This window comes from Strix uralensis, chromosome 7 (assembly GCF_047716275.1).
Source record: "Strix uralensis isolate ZFMK-TIS-50842 chromosome 7, bStrUra1, whole genome shotgun sequence".
Lineage (NCBI taxonomy): Eukaryota > Metazoa > Chordata > Aves > Strigiformes > Strigidae > Strix > Strix uralensis.
Genome location: NC_133978.1, coordinates 21,748,393 through 21,756,045, shown reverse-complemented (window position 1 = coordinate 21,756,045; position 7,653 = coordinate 21,748,393).

Below are 7,653 nucleotides of genomic sequence, written 5' to 3'. Positions count from 1 at the left end.
ACAGCATTTCTGTCTTGAGAGCTGGGTGAAGTTATTACATCCAGGCTTAAGGCTAAATAATCCCAGGGGTCAAGACATTCAGGCTGAACTTGCAACATAGCTCTTAAAATATTTCTCATTTTCCTCTAGAATAAGCCAGTTGAAAAAACACACTCATGTTTCTTGTTAATTTTAGCATGCAGCTATCAATGAGACCTTGATATTGTGTGCAAAGGAAATTGAAACCTAACCCCAGAAATAGTTTGCTTTGGAAGGTTTTATTAACATCCCAGCTTGTCTGGGCTCCAATCCTGGTAGCTGTTTTGTCTGGACTAATTCAACACTAGGACTGAGCACCATGGATTTTGTTGATTTTTTCTTGGATTGCTGGGGTCCAGTTAACATCTTCTCAAGATCATGACCTATGGTCAGAGCAGAGAGATGCACAAAACTTTCTTTTCCTGTTGATTTAATAGGAGGTGTGGAGGACACGCACCTCTAATAATAAATAAACATACATGTATAAAATGCTTGTCATAGTAAATAGACAGAAGTAGATGCTGAATCACAGCAATATGAAGGTACCCTGCAGAAGGATATGGCAGGGCAAGCTCTGGCAGATCACTACCTGTATCCTGCTTTTCCTATAGACTGTGTTAGATGTCTACCCTATAAATATATGCAACATAAGATTTTTACCTCTAAAGGCCTAAATGATTTGCATGTGAATACCAGAACACAGTCCTAAGAGTGGTTTCCCATTCTGCAGTCTTGACCATGCTCTGAGAGCTCAGCTTCTCTTGTTTGTAGTTCCCATGTGTTATTGTTTAGGGCAGAGACTGGACAGTTATGCAATATGAAGTCTGCTTCTACTTCTGCTCTGACACAGCCCAGGCTAGGTGATCAGAAGCTGTTGATGTTGTCTGGGTACATCAGATGATTTTTAAAAAAATGATATATTAATTAATGGCATCTTAGAGTCTCATTTGTGAGGTTGGTAATACTGGTAACATACATACTGTGACTAGTTCATAAACTCCATATGTCTGTCACTCCTCCTAGCAGAGATAATCCACGGAAATGACACAGGTTGAAGACAATTAAACTAAAGCAGCACCCAGTCACTCAGTCTGCATGAGCAGAAGAGCAGAACCATGAGCATAAACCTAGCCTTGCCACCTGTAGTGCACTTAGCACCAGGCCTCCCAAAATCTGAACCCAGGTCACAGGAAAACAAATAGAAAGCCCAGTTCTTGCTGGCTGAGGTTTCAATTCAGAAGTAATGCTTTTACTAGACCTTTACGCCTCTTCCCAAGACAAACGCTATAATAATAATACTTTTGCATAGCACATAGAGGAACAGGGCCCCATTTTCCAAATATGTGTAAGGCAGGCAGGAAAATTCACCTTAAATTTTGAAGCTCTTACAATTTAACAGAAGGTCTGTTGAAGAAAACAGGGCCTGCACAATGTCTTTTGTAATATAATAATGGAAACATTAGCCTTTGTCCATCCTACAAGAATGGTACTGTTAGGAGCAAAGAAACTTTGATCTTTAGACTGTGAGACAAAATATTGTTTGGAGAAAAAACCAGCAGGTTCACACGAATAGTGGACAGCACTATTAAGGTTACATCCAACTTATGAGGTTTCTTTGAAAATTGAATCCTGATTTAAGGACAAAACCCTCAGCATTCATGGAATCACTTAGAAATGGAAATCTGAGCAGATGTCAACTTAAAGTAGGTGGAAAAGGATCGCTATTTTGACTGAACAAAAATAATTTGTAACACAGATGCACTTGATGAAGTATATGTAGAAAAAATAACCTGTTTGTTCAGGCCTGAGCTCCCAGTTCAGGATGCCTCAGTGAAACAAAGCATGAAATTGCCTACTAACTAAGTGTACCTCAGGATGGTTCAAAATGGGCTAGACCTGGATGGGGACTGAACTTTGATCCAGGTTCCCCCATGATAATGACTTTGCAGCATTGCAGAAGCCATTGCCATTTGCATAAGTAAAGCCTGTTTTACTGACTCTTATGGTGCTCTGCTGCTTTACAGCAGCTGAAAATCTGGTTTTAATTCAATCAGATGTTAATTCCCAAAGACTGGGCAAGTCCTGACTGCCCGGAAATAAGCTTTTTGAGATGAAACACTCTTCCAACCTCCCCTACTGGGGTAGATGCCACTTCATCTATCATAACCTTTGCTCAGCTTTCAAGATTGTTGTGAGGTTTTATTAATGCTTGCAAAAAATTGCCCCATGTTTTGCAGAAAGTAGCTTTTCAAATCAGGAAGCACAGTGATTGCAGTTTATAGAGAACAGCTGGGTATAAAATCACCACCTAAGGCATCAGGGCATGGAGAGGTGAGAAAATCAAACTTCATATAATTCCAGTCTAAGATTGGATTGAGGGTTAATTGCTAGACAGGGACCCAGAAGACTTGCCCTTAATTTGTGCTATTTAAGGGGCAGGACATGGGGTTCTTAGGTAAGATGCTGGAGATGGTGAGTCTGAACAGAGGTAGGAAAAAGAGTATAGCCTTTATGATTGAAGCCTAGTGTATTTCCCCATAAAGTAATTATTGTTAGAGATCTGCTAAAATCTCTTTACTGTTTTGGTTCTGTTGTTTGGGCTTTTTTAAGATATCCTGTTCTGAGACACTTGCTACTTATAGAAATACTCATCTGGTGATCTAGAAGCTTCAATGTACATTTTTATCCAAAAACAAATATTTCCTGCCCTTACCTGAAAGGAACATGGAGTGATTGTTGTGCTGCTGTGAACTGCTAAAAGATTTATGCTACTTTGTTAAAGAAGATGGTAGCCTAAGCTAATGCCATCTTGGGGAAGCTTCTGCAAAACTGTTAATTTTTTCTCTGTGCATCACAGAAAGACATACTGAGGCATGGAGAGGTTAGTAACTTGGCAGGCTAGAATAAAGGAGGGAGACTTCAAGCAAGGCTGGCATTGAGACTGCAGTGGTCAGTCTGATATCACAACTACCTGGCAGCAGAACACAGGACTTTAAGAGCTGGTCCACAGCTATCATCTGCTACAGCACCAGATAATATTGTTTACTGGCTAACCAGTCTTTATTATTAAAGGTAATATGGTTAGGAGGTACCTCAATGAAAGCCTTCCAGTTTCAAGGCCTACATTAGCTTGTTTTTATGTTAATATTGCCCTTTTACCTCAACCACCCTTCCCTTCTGATTTAATTTGCCTGATGCAGATAAAAATGGCAATTGCAGCCTAAATAGCAAAGCTCTTTTAGTCATTTTTGGTATACAGATTGGTTGTTTCTCTAATTCTAGTAATCTTATTTTGCAGCTTGTCCTGGCTTCTGTAGATCTTTTCCCAATGTGGGTCTCTGTATTCTGCATAACGCAACAACACTTTTGTCAGGTATTGCAATTATGTTGCTCTATGCATCCTCAGATTGCATTGGCACTTCTCATAGCTGCCTCATCATGTTATGAGCTCATTGTAATGCTGAAAGGACAGCATTACATTGTCATCTAGCAGCACCAGCAACCACTGCTTTCTTTGAAGGGCACTATAGTATCTTATAATGGAATCTCGGAAGATGGTCTCGGGCATCTACCTTGATGTTGTGGACAGCAGTACCTCAATGCACCTTGTGCACCAGCATTATAAATATTTCTGAGACTGTGCAGGGATCAGACTCTGTTCCTCAGGGTTGTGGTACATAGCTTAAAGACTCCACATCTACACTTATATTGAACTAATATTAAATTAACATATATTGCAATATCTCTATAGCACTCAAGTGCTCAGATATGACAATGGCAGGACAATTAGGAGAGATGTAGAGAGCTGTTATACACACTCCCTGGAGTAATGATTTGTGGTGGACATCACCAATTTTTCTGTTCAGCAGTAATTTTCCAGCTCATGGCTGCTTACATACATATTCGCTCTTTTTTTTTTATCAGCTGACACTTCTGAGCATTTGACCTTTCTGTTGACTCCTTGTTTCTGCTCCTTGGTCACTAGAAGAAAAAAAAAGTAATTTTAATAACTAAATATGTTCAGATTTGTTTATTCAACTCTCATTACTTGTGGAGAGCTACTTAAGATCTTCTCTATGTTGTTGTGTAGGACAAAATAAAAAATGAGGCTGTCATACTCCACTGTGATACAGAGAGGAACTGAGCCAGCCAAATACAATTATGCAAGCTGAACATGAACAGCGTCCAAAACACACAGTAGGAATTCCCTCTGGCACAGTGACACTCAAACATGCCATACATTTGCAAAAACTACAGAGGGTCAGGATCTCGGCTTTACAGCTCACTAGAGAAAACAGACTTGCTAGCTTATTCTCATTAGTACTTCTACCAGACTGTACCTGTCTTCTTCTGCTGCACTCTCCTCAGTATTGTATGCTGAGAATAGTCCATGGTGTCATGGACTATAAGAATGAGATATTTTTAAGATCTTAGAAGGCAAAAGTTCAACATGGAGTACTTTTCCTCCATTTAGTATGGAACTTAAACCATTGTGTTAGAAGCTTCTATAAAATGCACTTTTGGGTGTGCTTGTGATAATTTGCAGCAGTTGTAAATACTGCAGTAATTCTGCTAAAAGCGGTCAAAATATTTCACCCAAATCACGTGCAAAGTACCTTCTGCCTTATCATAACATTGCCTGCATTGTCAGTGTGGTGCAGAATTTTTAATTTCCTGCTCTGAAAGACTGCTTAGATCTACTGAACATTGTTAAACAGATGTAGCATTTCACCCAAGATCTGGTTGTTTCAATTCTGGATGAAGTGGTTCCTGTAAATAAGGCTTGCAAAATGCTTTCTCTCTGAACAAAACTATGGGCCAGTTTTTATTACATGCTATTATTATAATTATAGGATCTTCTGCTTAATCAGGATGTGCTTAATTAGGATAGCCATTTAATTGGGACATCTCCCAAGGAACCAATTTAGCTTAATGTTATTAGTACTATCTAATCAGGGCAGCTTAGGAAAAAACTTGCTTTTAAAAAATAAGACCCCAGCAGAGGTAAAGATAAACTGACGTTTTGCTAGTCTGATGCATTCAGTCTGTTCCCTAAAGGTTCAGATTGCAGCACTGCTCAAGCAGCTATAGGGATGATCTTAAAGTAACAGAAGACAAGTACAACCCTTCTGTTGTGAAAGTACCAGACATGACCTTCACTCTTGCTGTTGGCTGCCATGTCCAGAATACCCTGGCAGATGAGACTTATTAACTTCACATTGTACCCAACAAAAAAAAAAAAGCTCTCTCCCAAATATAAATGGCAAAGTGAAAAATACCAGCACACTTTAATCATGAAGGTATTTGCAAGGATATGATATAAAGCAATAAGCACCAGGTCTTAAAAGGAGAGTTCAAACAGAGATTCCCAATGAAACTGTTTGTCATTGAGCTTTTGTTCATATTTTAGTAAAAAAAAGTCTATCTTAAGTTTTGAAGTTAATGTCATTGCAGTTATACATTCAGCATTGCCCAACAAGATACCACCACTAAACAAAAGCTGCTGTTGTAAGGAAACACAGAATCATTCAAGTTAGGCCTAACTTTCATTAAAAAGTTCAAAGGCACTACCTTCTGTGATCAAACTTAAGACTTCATCTTGGCCTGTGAGCTAACATACCGCAGATGGGCAATACGAGCCTGAAGCTGAACGAGGTCTGAATTTGCAATTTCAAATACTAGTGAGAAACTTGGAGTGAAAGAAAACAAAGTAGGGGACAGACTTCCAATTTATGTAAATCTGTGACGTCCCAGTGCAACTGGTGCAGACATACTGGGCTTAACGTGATGAAGATTGAAGCTTAAGACAGTGAGATGAAGCAGGGATACATTTGCTTGTGCAAGGTGGCAGCACTGAAACAAGGTGGTGCAGAGAGGTTGTGGAATTTCCGTCCGTGGAGATATTCAAAACCCATCTGGACATGGTCTTGGGTAACTTGCTTATGGTGACCCTGCTTGAGCTCAGGGGTTAGACAATATGACCTCACGAGCTCTCTTCCAACCTCAGCTGCTCAGTGATTCTGTGAAGGTTCTGACCACGCTCCCCTCAGTATGGGTAAAGAACAAATCCAGAGACTGAGGGTTTAGTTAGGCACAATGTTGACTTTGGTGGTGAATCTGGCTTAAGAAATCCCAGTCCCCAACACTCCTCCTCCTCTGCTTTTTTCCCATGCTGCAAGGTTGCTGTCTCTACTTGTGGTGATATAACTATTTATAGGGCCACAGCATTAACTGGATCAGTGATAGACAAGGTTAAAAAAAAAAGTTTTCTTTTTTTTTTTTAGAATGTTTATTTTTTTGAGTGTTATTTTTAAATGCGTGTCAGTTCAGCTATCCAGTTCCCAGCTCTGCTGGGATGTAGTGTCACAGCACATGCAATGATGAACAAGTGAATGGGGAGAAAGCTAGGAAGAGACCAGCATGATGCCTGGATCTAACATACTGTATGTATAATTGCATGCTGACTTACACTGTCTCTTGCTGAAAGCAGGAATATCTGTTATCTGATGTTAATTAACTAAAAAAATCAGGCCTCTGTCTTCAGCTGGCTGTACCTCTTGGGTACTCATGGGGATAGGCAGAACATACAAAACCAGGTATGTTTTCTTTAGGTGCAGTTGAGGAAGTCTAACGGTTAATCCAGTAAGAATTAAAACTGCATGAAAGTATATCCAGCAAGTTCTGCACAGGTACTTGTTCCTCGGGGCTGGATGGCTCATTAGTACTACAAAGTCTGCAAGAAATGAACTAATTCAAACTAAGTTAATTATAAAACCAAGTGACTCCCCAAGAAGCAGAATTGTTCTAATTGTGTGACTGCCCATTCTTATTCAGGTCACCTTGTACAGCCCCATCTCCTCTTCAGTGTTCTTACTCTCTATTATTGATTGAAGATGCTGGGCTGCTATTTTCAGAGATTCAGGTATGGTTAAGGTGGAATTGGATTATTGATTAGTGTGCTGGTGTAGGACTGGGTTCAACACCTGCTCAGGTACAAACTCCGTGCATGATTTCAACATGTCACCTTGGAGCTGAATTTACTATTAGATTTAGATAGAGCTTAGCCACCTATATTCCAAAATGAGATCCTCAAAGCTCTTCCTAACGTTAGACCTCTGCTTTGTGCCACTTCCCTGGTCCACCTGAAATCCTGCTGTGGCCATGTCCAGAATCACCTTGGTCTCTTCTCCACTGATGAGCTATTCACCTTTCCAGTTCCTACTGCTGTGTGCAGAGCGGGTGCTGCCCAGCCTGTGCTTCCCCAAAGGCCTGTCTATTAGATGTGCATCAACAGCTTGGACAAGGCAATACCCTTCCTCTACACTCCTACGTGACTGCTGAGTAGCTGATGCAGTGTTAGGGCAGCGCATGTGAGACCCTTCTTCACTTCCCTGCACAGCTTCTGCAGTAGCAGAGAGCTGTATTTGTAGCCCAGGTAGATGAGCAGAATTACCTGGGTCTTCAGGGCTCTGAAAAGAGAAAGTTAAGGTATAAACCTATTTAATTTGTTAGTGAATTCTGTTCCCAGGAGTTAATTATCTGCACACCATTTCCGCTTCATGTGGCAAAGAGCAGGTGCTCTGCGATTGTGTGTCTGTGGCCCTGAATGTGTGTGCATATCCATGCGTGTGCTTG